Source organism: Miscanthus floridulus, chromosome 6, assembly GCF_019320115.1.
Source record: "Miscanthus floridulus cultivar M001 chromosome 6, ASM1932011v1, whole genome shotgun sequence".
Classification (NCBI taxonomy): domain Eukaryota; kingdom Viridiplantae; phylum Streptophyta; class Magnoliopsida; order Poales; family Poaceae; genus Miscanthus; species Miscanthus floridulus.
In genome coordinates, this window is record NC_089585.1 from 110332505 (window position 1) to 110353592 (window position 21088).

Consider the following 21088-nt stretch of genomic DNA (forward strand, 5'->3'; position numbering starts at 1 on the left):
CACTACCGGCCGAGATGAAGGTTTGCACCTATTGGATCTATTTGGGCGAAAAGCCTTTCATACGTAATGGAATAGAAAAAGTCTTATCTTGTCATAAGCTTTCAGATCTATCTTGAAAATAACCCCGTTTAAATTCTTTCGATGAAGTTCGTGAATCGTCTCATGGAGCATAACAAGAAGGATATTTCGTCCTTCAAGGCTAATACAAGGTGAAGGATATATAGCACGGAAGCTACTGATGGGAACAAAATAAGCTCTCTTTTGGTGCAACTCTGCCTGTGCGTGAAAGAAAGAAAGAAAGCAAACTAGCATGGACAACTCCATTAATTCACGAATGACCACCCTATTCAAATCCAGCGATTGATAAGACACATCCAACAACTATCCATTTTTGGCAAAAAAAAAAAAACCGTAACTTTTTTTTTCTTTAGAAAGTTACAATGTTATATGCATAACTTAAACGTATAGCTTACTACGCGACGAAGTTATGTGCACAACTTATATATATAACTTACTATGGGATAAAGTTATACACATAACTTGTACGTATAACATTTTCTCCACGTAACTTTTACGTATAATTTTTATGAGATATAACTTATTGGCACGATTTAGTCAATATATTTTTAATAATATTTGTAGACAACTTATCATAATAACTTTCCTATGTAACTTTTGAAGTTTAACTTTTGTTCATAACTATCAGTGGGTAAATTTATTCATCACAATTTCTCGACATAACTTTTATAAACACAACTTTATATAATAAATTATATAAATAAAATAATTTATACACATAAGTGATCGTTGTAAATTGTACATACAATTTATTCAACACAAATTCCATGTAGTTTGTTGTGAAAAGAAATACAAAAATAAAAGGAAAAAAGTGAGAAAATTGAACGCTTCGGGAGAGAGAATGAAAAGTGTGAGAAAATGGAATTAGAGAAGTCATGGAAAGGGAAGGAGGCACTAAGAAAAGAGAAAGGAGAAGTGAACATAATAGAAAATGGACCCCACACGTAATAATGCCGGAAAGGTTCCCTAGATTGAAATTGAGCGAATGTTCACCAAAATGGAATTGCGTCGAAGCACAGGATGGATATGGGAGTCGATCTTGTTGAACACGACTTGGAGATTAATTTCTGGCCACGTGAGTGCTACATGTACCCTTGCTACAACTGATCATGCTCTCTTTGTGAAACATGTACAAGTTCATTAAAATTTTCTTTTTGCCTTAGAAACTAATAACGAAACCATGCATTAGAAGATTTCGCCTAAAAAAAACCATTCATTTGAAGAGTTAGGACTATAGTGCAATATATTGCTCTTGGAAATTACTCTAAAAACTGTACTACACTAGGATTGCCCTAAGCACTGGACTGGCCCCAGCGGCCGGTGCTACTACGTGCGCACAATAATTTTTTTTAACATTTTTTGTAAACTAATTTTAAATCTAACATTGTTTTTTTTTTTCAAAACTAACACTTTTGACCGCGCATATTGCCATGGCGCGGCGAAATGCTTGTGCTGCGCCAGGCGCGGCGAAATGCTTGTGCCGCGCCATGCATGGTGGCGCGGCAGGAGGCTGACGTGGTGAAGACCGGGGCCGCTGACCGGTGACATGGCAGGGTCTGTCGCGCCACCGATCTTGGCGTGGCAGTGACGCGCCACGGCGCATGGCGCGGTAGTATCTGGACGGTTTAATCGGAACTTTCCGCGTCGATAGTGGGAGTTACTCTACGTATTGCTTGACGTAAAACCAATAGTGGATTTGTTTCTGTCTTTTGTTGAATCTTTTTCACGGCTCGATAGAGAATTTGATAAGCCAATGATTTTTTTCCGTCTTTCATAATACGGTTAACCACCATGTTAACTAATCGATTACAAAAAATTGGATCGGATTTTATGGTTCTTTTTTCTACAATACCTCGACGTGACATGAGCATGAAAGAGGTTCAAGAATCTGTTTTCTTTTTATAAGGGCTAAAAACGAATCACTTATTTTTTTGGCCCCATATTGTAGGATCGGCAGTGACGCGACCATGGACCCTGGCTTTCTCGACCCCTCGCGCAAGACATCGGCCACCAGCGTCGAGATACGCCGGGACTGTCGGTTCCTGAACTAGTTGCTACTTAACCTCGCCGACAGTGCTACCGCGATGCATTGAAACGAATATGAAGCAAATAAATACAGTCCGTGCGCAAGTTGACAAGCTGCCACATAAAATTTTCATTGGTTTAACATAAGTTCAACATAACATAACCAACTAAGCCTGCAAGTTTCGGATGCCAATATTCGTTCGACCTAACAAAATAAGACCTATGAGTGTAAGGATCCCTCGGACGTCTCTGTCTCTTCGGATTTGTTGGCAACACATTGGGAGTGTAGCCAACGCCGGTGTGGTCGCGTTGCCGGTGCGTACAGCTCATACCCTGCAAGTATATGATATGCATGATTACTTATAATCTTTATGATCGCTAGTTCATGGAGCCTATGTATTTAAAGAAACTACATTTGTTAGTACCTATGAGGCTCCTTGGGTACCAAGTGGGGCATCACCTAGCTGAGACATGCCGATCTCGTTCTGTGGCCAATCGTCCCACTGGTTGTGCTGTCTGCGGAAGCTCGGGTTGTCGTCGTCGTTGTCCTCGTCGTCCTCGGTTGCAAGGTCCTTCTTAGCGCTATGATGTGGTGGTGTACGCACTATGGAAGTGGCACCTGTCACCGACTGAGAAGAGCCGGCTGGTGTCCTCAAAGAGGCTGAAGACATGCCACCCGATCGTGCTGGGAGTGGCGGTTCCACATAAGGAGTGTCCATGCAGCTTAGCTTCTGAGCTAGCTTCCTGCAGCTCTTCTTTACCTTCTGCATTAATAGACGTTAAAGTTAGTGCATTTCCTAAACGCATATAGACTAAAGAAACATTTTTAGAATAGACAAGTTTATGTTTACCTCCACAAAAGCCTCAAGAACGCCTGACCCCTGCCCTCTAGACTCGTGAAGCTGGAACGCTGTTTCATTGGACATCCTTGACAATTGTGTCGCCTAGGTACAGAAACGTGGTTGGACAGTTTTAGTACACATACTTAATACCAAAAGGATAACAAATTGTACCATTCAAGTATCTTACCACGTATCTTAGAAGCGGGTCTCTCTATAGTTGTGTGTCCTCCCTAGTGGTAACGTCGTACACATCTTCGATCACATCTTTCTCTGAGTCCTCGTCAATCGTCTCCTTAGTGTACGGGGGCTTGATATGTGTCCTCATAGACCTGTGAAGCCACTATAGGTACTCATCGAAGGTGTACTAGTCATGTGGAGGACCCGCATGGATCGGCTGTCATTCCCTGGTCTCCCACAAGTGAATGTGCGCGTTGTGTGTCACGCACCAATCCTTGGTCTTGTACCTCTTCCTACGGTCATCCTGCAACAAAACAATGTTAGTTGTACCACACACACCTCTGAATTGTAGCTTTGTTATTAATCGATAACGCACCCGTGCAATCCTTGGTTGGTGGAGTAAAGCGGTGGTGGGTAGCCTGTCATTCTTCCAAACTATATGCAGACCCTGATGGACAAGTGAATCTCAACCACGTGGAAGAAAATAAGAGGGACGTTACAGCGATACTCGTCTGACTCATCCCTAGTGACAGGACTTAGATAGTACTGGAGTTCTGGAGCATCCCAAGGACACCAATGCACCTAAACATTTCGTAATTGAGTTAGGTTGTGATATAGTGTATATCGAACAAGACACATGTATGATAGTAAAGAGAGCGTAACCTGGTGCTGTGTCAGGATGTCGAGACCATCCATGTACTCCCTGTACTTGTGCCTCGCATTCCCTCTAACTAACTCTGCTTCTGTTCAGATATACAGAGCTATAAGGAGTGTATCCTGCCCGTTCCATTGCTGCATTGAACATGATAATGAATTAGCCATTAATAATCTCATCATATATAACTGCCTCAAAGAATATAGTGAACCGAAGTACTTACCGGTAAACCAGTATTAAGGGGCCTCCCAATGGGCCATCGTTCCCAACACTGTAAGGTCGAGATAGCGGACTAGAGGGGGGTGAATAGTCCTTTCTAAATTAATCATGTCGGCTTACCAAAACAAATGCAGAATTAAAACTATCGGTCTAGCCAAGACTACACCCCTCTATCTATGTTCTCTAGCACCTTGCAAAGATCCTAATTAAACAATTAAGGTGTCGGGCTAGCTAGAGCTCACCTAATCAATTCTAGAAGCAAGGTCACACAAACATATGCCACTAGTACTTCAAGCAATGGTGGAGCTCCTACACATGCTAGTAAGCAAAAGCACAAAGCCACCTAAGCTCACTAGCAATGCTCAATAACAAGGCTACACAAGCCAAATTATACAGCGCAAGTTACTTAGTCACATAAACTAAGCAATATGACTAACAAGGTTACAAACCAAATTAGCCATGCAAGAGAGCTATGTCTATGCTACACAAGCTAAAAGGTAACTAGCAAGCTACACAAGCTAACTAATTACAAGAACAACTATACAAGCACAATGTATATGAAAGTAATACAAGCTTATGTTGTGTGAAAAGCAAACCACCGAGAAGATGATGAAGACAATGTTGACATGGTGATTTTCTCCCGAGGTTCACGTGCTTGCCAACACGCTACGTCCCCGTTGAGACAAGCTCCAAGGTTGCCGCCGGTCCTCTTGCTAGTGGTGACCCGCAAGTCACACCCTCCCATGTGGAGTGCTTACCACAAGCTCTAGCACTTGATCTAGCCAGACCACTTGTCGCCCTTCGTGTCTCGCTCTACTAGAGTTGCTCTTCGTGACTCCCACGGGGTGAGCACAATGCCCCTCATAAAGCTCTTCTCCGGAGCACCGCACAAGCTTCTTGCGGGCATCGACGGAGACCACCACCAAGCCATCTAGGAGGTGGCAACCTCCAAGAGTAACAAGCACCACCAGCTTACAACTTGATCACATAGTACCACTCGATGCAACCTTACGATGCAATCGTACTAGAATCGCTCTCACACAATCGGATGATCACTATCAAGCATATGTGAGATGGAGGGCTCCCAAGCACTCACAAGCATGGACACAAAGTCCCCTGAGGTCCTTAGCACAAGCCATGGCTGAGACCACCTTCCATTTATAGCCCCATATGCTAAACTAGCCGTTATCCCTTTACTAGGCAAATTTTGGGACAACCGGACGCTCCGGTCAGATTGACCGGACGCAGGACCTCAGCGTTCGATCAACGGATGGCTGCCATGTCATCCCTAACTTCAAATACTAAGCGCCCGATCTCAATGGTTAAGTTGCGATCGAACGTAGCACAGTGTGTGACCGGACGCAGGACCCCAGCATCCAGTCACTTCTAGTAAGGTTCCACTCGTGACCGGACGTGTCCGGTCAGTCACGATCGGACGTAGCCTCAGCGTCCGGTCCTTCTCCAACTTTTCTACGTCGCCTATGTCACCGTACGTCACCATGACTGGACGCACCTTGCCAGCGTTCGATCATTTTCAGCGCCAGCGTCCGATCGAAGACCGACGCCTGCACGCTCTCTGCCGCCACTGACCGAACGCAGGACCCTAGCATCCGGTCACCACATGACCAGCGTCCGGTCCACTCTGTTAGACCCTGTCTTTTCTATATAGGGCATCGGTGGCACCATCGGGCTATCCAAACTCTATGGGCGAACACTCCATTGGTAGAGTTTTGAACCTTTCTCGCCTCCGTTTCATCGCCGAGTTGATCCACATCAACTCCAACTTCATCTCCTTTATAAATGTGCCAACACCACCAAGTGTACACTACCATGTGTATATGTGTTAGCATTTTCACAATCATTTTTCAAAGAATTGGCAACTCAACTTGCCACGCCACTCAATCCTAGCGACGATGCAAAGTTAGATCACTTGAGTGGCACTAGATGACCGATATGCAAATAAGTTTGCCCCTCTTGATAGTACGGCCATCTATCCTAAACCCGGTCATCAACTTCTCTACACACCTATGACCGGTGAAATAAAATGCCCTAGGTTATACCTTTGCCTTGTGCCTTCCATTTCATCTCCTCCAATGTTGATGCAACACATGCACCAACATGATCAACAATGATATGATCCACTTCATATCATCACATGATCATATTGGTTCATCGATCTTGACTTCACTTGCTTTTCACCGTTGCCTTCGTCCATCGGTGCCATATCTTGCTTAAGCTTCAACGCCACGCGGTCTATCACTCCAAAGCCTCCAACTTGCCCTTCACGCTTATAACCGGTCCATCAAGCCAAGTCATGTCTTGATCTTCTCCACCTTGATCACATGACTCAATGTCATGTCTCATTTGCAATGAGCTCCTTCATCATCACTTGTGTGAGCTTTGCAACATCTCCAAGCCATTTTCACCTCCATGGCATATGTTGCTCACACACATGTACCTATGGACCAATCACCTGTGTATCTCACATAAACACAATTAGTCCACCTAGGTTGTCACTCAATTACTAAAACCACACAAGGACCTTTCAATCTCCCCCTTTTTGGTAATTGATGACAACTCTACAAAGATATGGAAATTAAGCTCTTTTGGATTCATGTTGCTTGCCCAAACAATTTTACCATGTGAAAATGATTTTGGACAAGTGCCACAAACCCGAGATGGTAGTATTAGCTCCCCCTACATATGTGATAGAGTGTTTGGTTTGAAGTTCGCACATATGCATAGATTGGAAATGTGGGAGAGTAATTACTACTGAATGATGCTAAGGTGTATAGAGTAAACCTTTGAAGTGTGATACCAATCGGAGTTGCACCTTTAAGTTCATCCTTAGCACCATGGTTAGCTAGATAACACTTGGAAATAAAAAGCACTAGATACCTCGTGACATCAACATTAAAAGCAAGGTACTAGCATTACTTGAAAAGCATACCAAGTGTCTAGCTATCATCCTATGCATGCTAGTTTTCATTTCATCAATCAAATTCTACAACTAGCATACATAACACAAGCATGCATATTGAATTTAAGAACTTATGCAATGCAAGGAAGCACATGAATATGCACATATCAAATATAATCAATCAAAGTTCATGAGCTTGCTTCCCCTACATGTGTGCTTCCCTTGTCCATCTCTTTTCTTCAATGTTGCTCCCTCTTTGTCCATGTCCATGTCCAACCTCTCCAAAGCTTTCATATCTTATCTCTCCCCCTTGTATAATTTCAATCTCAAAGCTTTCATATCTTTGTACAATCTCTCCCCCTTTGTCATCAATTTCTATAAAAGATGTGCTTCTTATTGATGCAAAGGTATGCATTTGGGGTAGTTGGTTGAGGCTTGAATCTTGCATTTTGATTGTTGGAATGACACCACTTGTAGATACCACGTGTAACTTGTACCACTTGTATCTTATGTAGGGCTTCTTAGGATACCACACATAGGATCTTTGATCTTGATATCAATTTATGTGACACCTCCCCCTATGTGATAGCATGGGTCATCCATTTGATACACTTGAGCTCTTGTAGGTGAGGGATGCATTCTTTATTTGATGATCACTTAAAGTTGAGGATCACTTGTAGAACCATCGTCTTGCATGATTGATACCATGTGTAGATGTGATACCACTTGAAAGAATCTTCTAGTATGGAACCACTTGTTGGATTTATCAATAAAAACTATTCCTTAAACATTTGCTATCGTCATGAGTACCACTTATAGGATATCACTTGTGAGTTGATCTAGACATCACTTGTAGATTCTTGATGAAATACTTGAGTCTAGATACCACTTGTAACAAACAAACTAGATATCCATTTGCATTATTGTCTTGCGCTTGTACTCTTATCACCATCATGAGCTTCTTGAACTAAATTGATTTGCCTAAGCTTCCAAGTCCGGTTTGAACCAATGACAAGCTTCTTCACACCTCTTGCAAGGGTTATCTTGCCAATGTTGTACTTGTCACTTGTTGGCAATCCAAATTAAATCAAGTACTTGGGTTTACTTAGCTCATGAACAAATTCATATACCAACCACTAGATCAATTAATCATTCAAGCAATAGTGGTAGTCTATGAATGTAAAAATTTCATTTATTATGCATGATCCTATGAAGTATGTACTATATGCACTAACCGCATACTAGTAAGGGATGAAATGATCATGCATATTACAATGATACCTTTGCTATGTTGGAGTAGAGGATAGTCATATAGATTCCAATTCATTACTCCGATAGCAATGTGAAGTCCAATTATAAGCTTGGTGAAGACCAATAGATACCATTTTGAATTCCATTCTTCACCCATATGAAATGAATACCACTTATGATCAAGTGCACTTTCTTGTTGTGGCTGACTTGCTTCATCTTATGATCAATGCTTGCATGAGAGCATAAACGTGAGAATACCAATTGAAATATTATGATTAGCTCTCTTTTGTGTGTTACTTGCTTTTCCTGGTCAACCCTTTTGATTGCTTCAACTAAGCATCTCAAATATTTCTTGGATCACCACTTCCATGTTAGCCTTCCAAGTACCACACTTGGTTTACCTACTCATAGGCGGTAAGCCCCCATAATAGGGAGAAGTGACCTCTCTCCAAGAACCATTCTTGCCACTCACTTGAAATAACTTGATTGATTGATCCAAGTTATGGACTTAACTTGATGAGTAACCTTGATTCCTTCTTTAAGTCCCTTTTTTATCTGTTTAAGTCTATTTCTTTCCACCAAATGATTTTCAATAGTCACTAGAACTTAAACTTTATCTTCATCTTAAGTTTGATCTTGATCTTCTAATTTGAGTATCAAATGTGTGTAAAGTACACTCCACAATCAAATGGCCTTGTACTCTTTGCTTGTCATGCTTCTAGATCATCTCAAAACCAAACTTAGGTACCTCAAACACTTGTAAACATGTTTCCAACTTGAGGACCTTTCAATCAAAGTGACTCTAGATCAATTCAACATTTGTCACTTTTCTGGCAGATTTTGTACTCTTCAAAGAAATAAGCATATCTCCCAAAGTACAAATCCAAATACCATGAAATTTGGTGGAGATGTGCTTCACTAAGTTATCTAGCAGCTTGGTTAGTTCATGATCATCCAAGTAGCAAGCTTCAACTCAATAATTTGCTAGCCATCAAATATATCCAATGAATCACCAACAACTTGAATATGACACTTGTATGTTGTAGCACTTTTAGACTTCACTAATTGTTGGCTTGGCATTGGGTTAGGAATGCACTAGGATTCACATCTTAACTCAACATATGATGATCAATATGAAATCAATTGAATCAAGCCTCCAATGCCGATGGTACCTATAAACAATCATCCACCTTTTGATGGTACCCAAACAATTTTGGGTCCTCTTAAGTTAGGAGCAACATACTTAGGCAATGCCTTAGTATGAGTAGCAGGATATTTTGCAATAGCAACCATAGAGGTGCCATTATGATCCTTCCTAAGCATAGAATCATTTTCAATTGAAATAGGCTTAGGAGTGTTACCTAGGGGACATGAATGTGTCATGTGTCTTGTTTCCCGGCATGAGTAGCACTTTCTCTTTGCTTGAGTCTTTTCTTCCTTGCTCATGTTGTGCTTCTCATTGCCTTGCTTCTCCTTGTTTGCTTGAGCCTTCTTCTCAAGCTTGTTTGGACAACCCAAAGCTAGGTGGCCCAATGTGTCACAACTATAGCACCTCATGTGAGCAATCTTCTTTATTTTCTCTTCTTTATTCTTGCTCACATGCTTTGCATCTTGATTCATCCTTGGATGCATTGCTCTTTCTCTTGCTTTTTCACCCCTTCTAGTTTTCTTCTTCTTTATCATCAAATCACTACCATCTTCATGGTTGATCTTGACTTGCTCTTGGAGTGTCTTCTCTTGCTCAACTTGTGGCTTTAGTTGAGGCTCTTCTAGTTGCTTCACCAATTGTTTGGTTGGGCATATTGAGGTAAGATGACCCCAAGTGCGACACTTGAAGTACTTCACATGCTTGAGCCTTTCTTCTTCTTTTATCTTCTTGAGCTTCTCAATGTTAGGGCAACCATTTGCAAGGTGTCCCGCTTCATGACACCAGTAGCATATGGTGTGTGAGAGCTTTCTTTGTTGTAGCTTCTTCATCTTTCTTTCTCTCTTTCTTTTGCCCTTTGTCATCTTCTTCTTGAAGCCAAGGCCACATTTGTCACCATAGTTTCTTTGAGTCTTCAACATGTGCTCAAAGGTGACTTTTGAGTTGTAGCACCTCTCTAACTTATTGCTCAAATTCTTTACTTCATTTTTGAGTTCATTGTTCTCCTTCAAAAGGTTAGTCTCACAAGACATAGAAGTAGAACAAGCATCTATATGCGAAGAACATGGCATAGCTAATAAATCATCGCAAGAGGTGGATACAAGCTTCTTGCCTACATCACACGGGTTAGCAATGATATGTGATTGATCAATTGACCCATGTGATGAGCTCTCACTAGTTTTAGTTTTTTCAGAAATCTCCATAGTGAGAAAAGCATGGTGTTGTACCAAGTTATCATGAGCAACACTAAGTTCCTCATGAGCCAATTTTAGCTCCTCATGTGAACAAGTAGTAACATAAAGTAGATGCTTTTATTGTTCATATGTGTTCTTTAGAAAAGAGTTTTTATTTTTAAATTTCTCGGTTTTAGCCATCTCTTTTTCTAAAGCTTTGATCATGCAACCATATCTATCTAGAAGCTCCTCATATGAATCAAGATCAATCACATTTGCATTAGATACCTTAGTGTCACCTTTTGACATGAAGCAATGTGATGTAGTTGGAGAGCTTGAAGAAACATCACTCTCATACCCCCGAGCATGATCCATCATTGTCACCATCAAGTGTGCATGGAGTAGCATCATCATTGGCATCACTTGTGTCATCATCATCAATCTTGTCAAGTGATCTTGTGATATGATCATTATCATCATCACTTGACCATGAGGTGGAGCAATCTTTCTCAATCACCACATTGTGATCATGCTTGACACACTCATGTGCCTCCTTTGGCTCATCATCATCATCAGAGACCGTCCCATACTTCTCATTGAGATAACTCCAAATCTCATGGGCGATCTTCATGTCAATGATCTCTCCAAAGATGTTATCATGCAAGGATCTATACATGATGTTAGTAGCTTGGATGTCGAGATCTAGGCATTTCTCTTGTGCTTGAGTTAGATTATCTTCATCCAACACATGAGAAAAGCCTACATCTACCATCCACCACATTTGAGGGCAAATAAACTTAAAATTGCATATCATCTAATTTTTCCATTGTGTAAAGTGTGTGCCATCAAAAATGTGTGGACAATCAACATCTAGCCCATAAGCCACCATCCTCTTGGGTCAGTGAAGACCACAAATGAGAGACCTAGCTTTGATACCACTTGTAAGGTCGAGATGGCGGACTAGAGGGGGGGTGAATAGTCCTTTCTAAATTAATCGTGTTGGCTCACCGAAACAAATGCGGAATTAAAACTATCGGTCTAGCCAAGACTACACCCCTCTATCTATGTTCTCTAGCACCTTGCAAAGATCCTAATTAAACAATTAAGGTGTCGGGCTAGCTAGAGCTCACCTAATCAATTCTAGAAGCAAGGTCACACAAACATATGCCACTAGTACTTCAAGCAATGGTGGAGCTCCTACACATGCTAGTAAGCAAAAGCACAAAGCCACCTAAGCTCACTAGCAATGCTCAATAACAAGGCTACACAAGCCAAATTATACAGCGCAAGTTACTTAGTCACATAAACTAAGCAATATGACTAACAAGGTTACAAACCAAATTAGCCATGCAAGAGAGCTATGTCTATGCTACACAAGCTAAAAGGTAACTAGCAAGCTACACAAGCTAACTAATTACAAGAACAACTATACAAGCACAATGTATATGAAAGTAATACAAGCTTATGTTGTGTGAAAAGCAAACCACCGAGAAGATGATGAAGACAATGTTGACATGGTGATTTTCTCCCGAGGTTCACGTGCTTGCCAACACGCTACGTCCCCGTTGAGACAAGCTCCAAGGTTGCCGCCGGTCCTCTTGCTAGTGGTGACCCGTAAGTCATACTCTCCCAGGTGAAGTGCTTACCACAAGCTCTAGCACTTGATCTGGCTAGACCACTTGTCGCCCTTCGTGTCTCGCTCTACTAGAGTTGCTCTTTGCGACTCCCGCGGGGCGAGCATAATGCCCCTCACAAAGCTCCTCTCTGGAGCACCGCACAAGCTTCTTGTGGGCTTCGACGGAGACCACCACCAAGCCATCTAGGAGGTGGCAACCTCCAAGAGTAACAAGCACCACCGGCTTGCAACTCGATCACCTAGTGCCACTCGATGCAACGTCATGATGCAATCGTACTAGAATCGTTCTCTCACATAATCGGATGATCACTATCAAGCATATGTGAGATGGAGCTCCCAAACACTCACAAGCATGGACACAAAGTCCCCTGAGGTGCTGTAACACCCTAGGTGTTTGCCACCAGTTAAGCAATGGGTTTGAGCTAAAACATGGTATATTAAGTGATGATGAAGATGTCAAGGTCAAACCTATAGAAACGAGCCCCAACCTAAACTTGGATATTGCACCTTTGCTCGCCTATAGACCCCTTTTCAAGATATATGCTTGGGTGGTGTTATTGGAATATCTTCATGTGTCTCACATCAATACCCATATATATTGATCCATGGAAAAGTTTCGTGAAGTTTGGAATCAAGAAGTCACATGAAATGACGAGTTATGTCCTTGAATTATTTTATAAAGTGAATGGAATTCTCGATCGTCAACCAAATCTTGCAACCATGCCCAAATGACTCTAGATGAACTCTACAACAAAAGTCATGAAAGGTTCATGTTGGGCAAATGCCAAGAAAACGCTCCAATGGATCAAAAAGGATAATTTAAGCTTCATAGTGATCCTACTTTGGTCAAAGTAGAACAGTAGGTTCTATACTAGTTTTGAGGTTGGACCTTAAATGAAAGTTGTAGTCCATATCATGTAGAACAAACTTTGTTTTTGGACTAAGAGCTAGATCAGCTTGGAAGTAAGTCAAATCAAGGTCACAAGATCGAATTTGCCGTTGTTTTCAGCACTTAGAAATATTCTAAGTCTGGAGTTTCGCTAAGCAACGACGTTGGCATTCCGCGTTCTCCGAAATTCGCTAAGCAACTTGAGTTGGTCCAAAAATAAAAGTTGAAGGTTATACTATGGAGAAGAGCATGCAAAAAGTTGCACTGAGTTTGACTGAGTTTTAACCTCCGAAAGTGAATTTCCGTGACCGTTATCAAGGCGCTGACACTGACAGTTTGTGGCTTAATTACCCGCTGTTGAAGAGCTCTAATGACCTTGGTCTCTAAATGAAAAATGTAGAGCAGCTCACAGGCTTCAAACTTTGTTTTGGGCCCGAGGTCTAAATCGGCCTAGATCTGGCCCAATCCGGCGTCCACCTCGCCCACTCCAGCGCTTGCCACCTGTTCGACGAAACGCCAACGTGGTCGCCATGCAGCAGTTCGCGCCCCACCATTGCTGCCCTGCTGCCACGCGCCCCTGTGCCTTGCTCGACGTAGTGGAGCACCAGAGCACTCGCCGAGCTTCTCTCCCACTCGCCCTCACTCCCTCTGGCACTCTCTCGCGCTGCCTCTCCCTCTCGCTCGGAGCTGTAGCCATGGCCGCCATGGCTGAGCTCGCCGCCGCTGTGTCCTCACCGCTCTAAGCCCCCACGGCCGCAGCCACGTGCACCACCGCCTTTGCCTCGTCGTGCTGCACCTCGCGCGCACGCTCGCCCAAGCCATCGGCCACCGGAGCACCGCCGCCGGTAAGCTACCGCCTCCCGCCGTCGTCCAGGCCGCCGGCGTGCGTGGCCACGCCACGTCGGGCCTCCTCGGAGCAAGCTGCGGCCACCTACGGGTGCGCGTGGACCCACCGGTGCTCCCCCGCCCCTCAGCCGCCGACGGCATGGCCTCCTTCGGCCGGAGCAGTGATCCCCGGCGATCCTCTGCTCCAAATTAGCGTCAGGGACCTCACACGACAATTCGACGAAAGTCAAGGGCCTAGCTGCAATGTCATAGACTCATGTGAATAGTGCCGTCAGGACTGGTTTGTAATTATTTTGCAGGAACTTTGGAAATTCATAGTAAATCGTAGAAAATTCATAAAATAGTAAATGAGGACTTTTTGGAATCCTTGTGAAATTGTCTATGCAGTGGATCTATAATATGACATGTTTTAGTTTAAATATTTTGTGGTAAAAATAGATTTGTGCAGTAAGGTTGTAATGCTAGTTGAATTTGTTATTTTTCATAACTGTAGATCTAGGGCTCCAAATGAAGTGAAATTTTTGTGGCATGCTACTCATGTGATAGTTGATGTGTGGTAAAAATTTCATGAGTATTGGATGAAGTATGAGTGAGTTATTGGTTTATCTTGCTCTCACATGAATTCTTGCTTTAGCAACTTGTCTTTTTCATAGAGGTTGCTATACATATCCAAATGGAGTGAAATTTGTAAAGTAGACTATTGAGAGGATATGTGAGCCACTGTAATTTTTGTAGAAGTTATTGTGCACTTTTGGTATATGTTCATTAAGTCACCTTGTTATCTAAAATAAATTAAGAAATGCATTAAAAGAATTTATTTGGTCATGGACACTAGGTTTTCTGGTGTTCTTGAGTCATGTGTGAAATATTGGTAAAGTTGGTTTTGCCCAATTATATATTTGCAACATAAGTTAATAATTATTTTCTTGCCGATGTGGTTTATGGACAGATCTGGGAACTTAGCAAAGTTCTTCATGATAATGTGCTTTGTTGTGAAACTTGTTTATACAAAAGTTGTAGATAATTCATGTATCTAGCTTCTATTAAAATTTGGTGTCATTTGGCCAAGTAGTTTAAGAGTTACAGCTGTTTAAAGTTGGGTTTCAGAAATGGCTGTTTTCTGTCAATTGTGGACTAGTTTTTGTAAATGGATATATTTGACTTAGTTAACTTGAGAATCATGCTAAGATGATTAAAGATTAATTGTAGAAAATTTCATAAGCTTTCCATAATGTCTTCTTGCAAGTCATTTGGATTTGTGTAACTCCAGTTATAGCTAAATCTTGTAGCTGCTGTTTGCATGTCCAGAAATTGGCAGATTCCAATTATAGTGCTTGCTTGTATATTGTTAAGTGTGACGTATGCCTGGAATGATGACTGAGTTAGAGCACTTGAGATCTGGGGAAACTTGTGTCATGATTGGTGTTGTCGTCTTCTTTGCCATCTTAGCATGATAGATTGTGTGATGTTTAAGTTAAGCATCGCAAAGTACTTAAGTGTGTTAGTGTAAACTATGCTTGTCTTGCTTGCTATTTTGTGATGTGTCTCATGGTACTATTCTTCATATTTATGCACTTGCATATTGCATCTCATCTAGGTACGCTAGATGAACCACGTGAAGGACGTGATGTTGGAGCCAAACCCGAAGACGGTGTTTGATGGATCTGTCCCGAAGATGGAAGGACTAAGCGAGTGCTAGGATCTGAGATGTCACCAGGATGGTGCAAGCTAACTGAACTAACTTGTGTCGGATCCCAGACAAGCCCCGGAGCATTCTAAGTCTCCTACTTTATAAAAGCAATTATTTCTATATACGAGTTATATATTGTTGCATTAAGTTGTAGGAGTTGATTGAAACCGTTGATGCATTTATTACTATCCTTGCCTACCTTATTACCTTTTTACCCTGTTAGGTCAGGATCGAATAACTGCTTAGCCTTGCTTAGACCGGTAGCGATCGGAGATATCCGGTCACCTACATTATAGGTGGTTACTGGAAGAATTTAGCTATGGAAAGAATGATATCCTGGAATTAACCATGTGTGATGGATAATTGGAGACCGGACGGAAAAAGTTGGAGGCAACCAGACAGGGTTCTGGGGTGCTGTTAGTTTCCGTCTGTGTCGATTAAGGACCGACCATTGTTGGGCCTCGAGTCATGTTGAACGCATGCCTTACATTTAGCTGGCCGGATAAAGTACCTTCCGACCACGAAGCTGGGAGATTTTTCGGGCCAAGTAGATTGCCCGCAGCTCACTGTGTCGGAGCAGGTGTGGTAGGACACGGGGGCGAGATGATAAGACCAAAGTGCAGTCGGTCGGCCCCCGGGTACATGTGGTTCCTGGCAAACTCGAGATTCCTAGAAAGTTGACTCGGTGATCAATATCTCACTTTAGCGGGTGAGTGAGGTTTGTGTAAGGAATAAATCACCAGCTGGTTAAGAATCGATTCGAATCGCCATCGCTCCTGGATAGTGAGCACTTGACTCAAGTTACTGCATCGTAGTAATTATTATGGAACAATGATGGTTATCTGGATGGTATGGGATATGCTAAATCTAAATTGGTAACTGGATGTTATTGGTTAATCAAGTGATTGCTATAGTACAGGTGCTTACCTAGATGGATATGCCATAATAAAGATGATGCAAAGTACTTAAAATGGTTTCTTCATGATAGCTTATGCTTTTCGCAAACAAGTCAGCTAGCCCACTAAAGAAAGCCTTGCATGATCCTTGGTGTCATTTGTTTTGGTTTCCGACGGGTAAGTCTGGCTGAGTACATTCGAGTACTCAGGGTTTATCCCACCTTGTTGCAGGTGATGTTCTCGACCTGTTGATGATGGTGGCTAAACACCGGTGGGCTCGGTGATTCTATACTTACTTCTCATCTATATGCTTTTGTCGGATGATGTCACTATGCTAGCAATATATTTGGAACTTATATTAATGTAATCATTTGAAAGCTATGTTGTTTCCACTAAGCAGTTTTGAAACCCCAAACTTGTACTATTATTTGTTAACCCCTTTGTAATATTATTTCCGCTGCAACCCGATGTATGTGATGTGTATTTGCTTAATCACGCGATCTTGGTTGTGATGTTGATTTACCGAGGTCTTTCGGGACACTCGGCGAACTACCGGGTTTATATGAGTGAAAGTATGGGTGTGTCAATGTGTTAGCGGGGACAACCGTACTTGATCTTGTATAAATTGGGCGGTTCTGTCACAGCTAGTATCAGAGCGAGATTAAGCATAATACTGTCAGGTACATAGTTTTAAAAGCCAAGTTTTGGTTTTAAAAAGTCTATTTTAACTAAAACTTTAGCTACAGGCAAATTTGTCAAAACTTATTTGTAAAACTATGCTAGCGACATCTTCCTTTATGCCCAGTTAAGGACTATTAGGTGGCTATCTAAGTACTAACTTTAAGGGATGTACTTTATTGCAATTTTTCTTTCGTCGTCCATACGGCGTGTTATTGTATGGATGCCATTCGCTTGAATGGTAATGTATGGATCAATTGTCTCTACGTTGAGGTAAGTGTGAGTTGTGAGAGCATGACCGTCCAACTGTCAGTCTAAGGGAGAGTTAGCTGTGGCTACTGGAATATTTACATGTTACACACATGTATATATGAAGGTACTTAATTGCGGGTATATTTATCGGGTAGCTATGGATATCAAAGTATATACATCTGGGGATGTATATATGGAGAGTATCTTAGTTTACTATTTTCATTATGCGCTTATTTACCTCTTGTGGGGATGGGCTGCAATGAATTTGCCTACAAGTACGCTAACCACGAATGCGTAGATTGAATGTAGCTGACGACTAGCTATATATCGAGAGAGTACGTGTTATGCCACCGACATAGAACGTGATTGCCACCTTAGGCTGGCAATTTCGTGAGGACGAATAGGACGAGCATGCATCATGATTGTGCTTGTGCATAAATATGTTTCCCTTCCTTTGTTTAAAGTACTAAGTAACTTGTGATCGATGTATTGCACTATCTTCCTTGTGCGGAGTTAAACAAGAATGCCTTGTTCCATGTTTCTTAAATAGGAAGTGCTTGAGAAAAGTGTGTGCTTAGTCTTGCTAGAAATAATTGTGGTTACATGCTTAACCTATAATGTCCTCTAGTTTAGCCAAGTGGTGGGTATGTATGCTTGTTATCTAATTAGTGCCATAGTTATCACCCCTTTTGTCCTCGGTAAGCATACGAGTGTTGAGGAGTGCTATCCTAGAACCACGTCCAAGTTTTGGTAATCTCATGGTTGTCATTTTCAATTAAGTTCTCTCTTAGGAGCCTAAGCCTGTACACGTGGTTGCTAACCATTGAACGTTGTGCTATGAAGACTTTTATCCATGCCTTTGCTTGATTTTTTACCCAAGCTTAGCCCCCCTTATTTGCTCGCGTGTTTTGTGGTTGTCCCGCTCCTGTGTGGGAGGACCTTGCTCAAAAATCCTTGTTAGACCTCATTGCTCCTTCTTCTACTAATGATCTGGTGCAACGCTAATCGCTATCTACCCCGCTTTGGAACCTTTTTCTCACAGATCATGTCGTTGCCTTATCAATTGAATCCTTAGTCAGTGCCTTGGCTCTGTCCCTTGAATCTTGTTTATTTTGTCTTCAACCTTCCCATGTCTCGGGATGTCTATCAGTCTTGGTCTCATGTTGCTACTCGACAAGACCAAATCTCATGTTAATCTTTATCTGGTAATCACTTGGGTGGACACAAGACGTATATGGAAATTCGGCAAGAAGTCCCCTGCTCAATTGTCTTCGGCAATTAAGCTATGCTCTCTTGCGTTGTGTTTTGATCTTTGGATCCTCTGTTTGTTAACTCCTAACCTTGTGACTACCTTTGTTTGATATCCCTCATTCGCATAGTGCTTGCTCCTATGCAACCCAATTTATGCCATGTGAGATTTCTTGTGGGTTGTATGTTCAGTAATGGTGCCACAATTAGCGATCTACGGTGCCGCGATGAAACTGAGAGCCTCCTATGGGTGCACACACAAGGCTATGCTACTCGGCACGTGCTGGTATCGAGGTTTCTAGTCATGATCCATTACAGAACTACACCAATATGTTACTCTCACTTGAGCTCTTCCTTGGTTATATCTCCTTATCATGTCAAGAGATCTATATGTCGAACTAGATGCAATAGGACTTCCTTCTAGAGTAGTCCAACGATTAACCTTTGAAGAACAGGTCACTAACAGGAACATAAACAGATTGCAAGAGGGTAGACAAGTGACTCTACTCGACGTGGCTGTCCCTATAATGACGTCGATCATCTAGTGAGCAACTTATGTCATTTTCATTGGATCAGAAAGGTGCACCACACTTAAGGTTGAACAAGTTATCAGTCGAAAGGTAAATGGACTAGGATATTATGTGCTGTAGTAGGTCACCTAGTGCTCATGAGCTTCCTGTCCAAGTCTTGACCTTTATGTGCAAGGTGATCAACCGACCTTCTTTGGTGTGACCCCTTTCTGCTGACTTCAATGGCGACCATCTGTAGGCTTTGACCACAATTTTTATTATCAAGAGTGAAGATTTAAAACATTTTTAGTGTTGAGGGACAACTGATTTGTTACCAGTAGGAAAGTTAGTCTTCAGTTAGGTAACAACTATTTGGTAACTATGAAGGCCAGATCTCACAGGACAATGTTGATCAAGGAAACAGCAAACCTGGCCCCACAATGCAAGTGCTACTTCTTCTCCAAATGTGCTATCAAGTCAATTCCATCTTGGACAATCACGCAGATAGTACAAGACGTGGTATCGGCTAGGTAGGAGCTAGCGAAAGCACGTCCCTAGTTTTTAGTCAGCATCTTTGTGCCCCAAGGTGCCACTAACACATGTGTCCGGACTCTATTGGATGAAGTGCTGAAGGATATATAGGAATGGTTCCTTGTCAATGTAGAAATGCCCTACATGTGGAATAATGTTTTGTGCCATGCGAAAATAGCCCCCAAGTCCAATGCTTGTGCATAGTCAAGTTGGTGTCTAGAACGATGGTTGAAGTGTTATCAGAGAAGCATGTAAGGAAAACTCTAGCCTCCATCCTCAGCTAGAGAAAGACTGCTGCTGCTATGAGAAAGGTTAGAGAGTGCCAAACACACACCTCAACGTGTGGAGCGAAGAAAAGGGAGGACATAAAATTTGTCCAGATTTTGTGACACTAAACCGGTTATCTTCAAGCCGGCGGTTAGTGACTCAAACAAAGCTGGATTGACCCCAAACTTGGTGATCTCATTCCTTGCTTAGGGCCCTTCAATGTCTTAAGTTGGTTTGAGTATTGGTTGAGTAAAATGTTGGATTTGAGAGATATCTTGTCAGGCTCGGTTTGCTACCATTTCAGAACAGAGCAGTTTTGGTAGATGAATTGTTTGGATGGTCAACGGTGTCTGGTTGAGTTGATTTTTGGTGAGTAGTTAGAAGACCCATGGATCTACAAGCCCACCAAATTTTGTGCATATTGGAGCAGTAGTTTATGAGATATGAATAGAAAACAAAAGGGTACAGAATCTGCAATTTCGCTGTGATTGCGATCCTCATTTGCATTAAACGGTTGTGTTTGTAATTCATGCCAAGAAATTACAACTTGTAGGTGTATCGCTGTTAGACAACCCTCCATGCCCTAGAGAAGACTCCTTGCACCCATGTTTGTGCCGTACCTTTGTCCTCTCGTATCGATAATAGTTGAGCAGTCAAGATGTTCTACAAGTCAACTTGTGCCATTGCAAGTCAAAAATAGATTGGAAGGGTGTCAAACCGTAGATTTTCGGATTATGGTTTTTGAGATATTGATTGGCCTTAGAATGGAAGTCTCGACGACAAATGTAGTAAGAAAGCTGGTTCTGCTATGAGGCAAGTCAACCCAACTTGCTGTGCAACTGCACCACGAAGGCAAATTGTGCTCAACCTGCTTGGTAGTGAACTAGTCTCTAGTTTTGTGATTACTTGCAACTTGTGTTGTCCTCCAAGCCTTGCTAACATCCTTCTACGTCAATGGTTCTCCAATGCTGACATGCCTTTGGTACCTTATATGTGTTTTTACCCAAGAGGTTGCATCAGATTCCACCCAGAATCACTGTTGCAACTTGGATCGAAAGGCTCCCTAAGGAATGATCATCGAGAACGTTGAGCCAACGGTAGTCTAGTGCAAAGTCCATATGGTCTGTGCTATATCCACTTGGGAAGTAGATGCTGCAAGT